Source organism: Entamoeba nuttalli, assembly GCF_000257125.1.
Source record: "Entamoeba nuttalli P19 unplaced genomic scaffold asmbl_1945, whole genome shotgun sequence".
NCBI lineage: Eukaryota > Evosea > Mastigamoebida > Endamoebidae > Entamoeba > Entamoeba nuttalli.
This window is the reverse complement of record NW_008574968.1, coordinates 1,411-2,820: the sequence shown is the minus strand read 5'-3', so window position 1 is coordinate 2,820 and position 1,410 is coordinate 1,411.

Below are 1,410 nucleotides of genomic sequence, written 5' to 3'. Positions count from 1 at the left end.
TGTGTTCTTAGATTTGTTACTTTATTTCTTAAAAAAAAATAGAAATAAATAATAATTATTATGAACAAACAAACATATAACGGAATAAATTGCTGTAAGAGACTCTCGTATCATTCTAAAGAATGGTTAATTGAAAACACGATATTATTAAAAAATATCTATTGAGAAATTAAAGAAAATGATAGAAATGTAGAATGGTTATATGAAAGAATATGATAATGTAAATTAATAATTGTTCATAAAAATCTTAAAATATTACAACAGTCAAAAAGGTATGAATGAAATGTAAAATATAAGGTGAATGAAAATATAAATATACTATAATTCTAACAATAAATAATGATATAAACAATGAAATATTAACAATTCCATGTGCTTCATTTTTCTCATATTCATAATAACCAACGAATATATCGAAATATATTAATGAGAATAAATCAAAAGTAATTAAGCACAACCCACACAAAAGAAGAAGAAATAAATGAGTCATTTATTTTGTATTGATGAAATGAAAATAAATAGAAAATAAATGAAGATATGAAATACAATCAATATGATGAGAAGAATATTTAAAGCAGATAATAATGAAGAAACTGAGATAGTCACTTCTCAATATAAAGAAATAAGATAAAAATAAATAATAAAACAGATAAATTTCTATGAATAAAAATATGAAAGAAAATAAACAAAGAAAAAGAAAAAACTAAATCAATTAAAACATATAAATTACAAAAACATTGTATTTATATTAACGTTTTGATGCTTTTTTTGTTGAAATAACCGAAAGTGGTTTTTGATAAATTTGATTCTATAAAAAGGTTGAAATTATGTTAAAGTATATAAATAATAACCTAATTCCTTAAGTTATTGTTGTTAATTATATTATTTTTATGCAAGGATAAAATTCTTTAAATATATACTTTTTTTTCAAAATAACTTATTTGTTGCTTGAATTTCTAAAAATATATCTAACGCGATATTTATTTAAGAATAACCTGAATTTTTACAACAAACTTTGAAAATAAATCTTTTATCTTTTTAATTTATGAAAATATAAAAATTGATTAAAGTATTATTTTGAAAGTATTTTTATTTGAATAATTTTTTGTTAAATGAGTCAATAAAAAAAAACCAAAGAATTTTCAACTTTAACAAAAGTAATAAAGCAATAAAATTAGTAAAAACTTTATAAAAAAAGAGAAAAAGTATTTTTAATTCATTCTTTCCTTCAAAACAAGGATTATTTCTCTTTTTTTTTAGAAAGAAGTATTCTATTGATAATATTTTGGTACTAATGATACAATTAGGAATAAAAAGATATTTAGTTCTGTTAGAAATTAATAAAACAAATGACAGTATTAACACTAATACTCATAGTCCTTTGTAATGCTGAATTTGATCTCAGCCTTG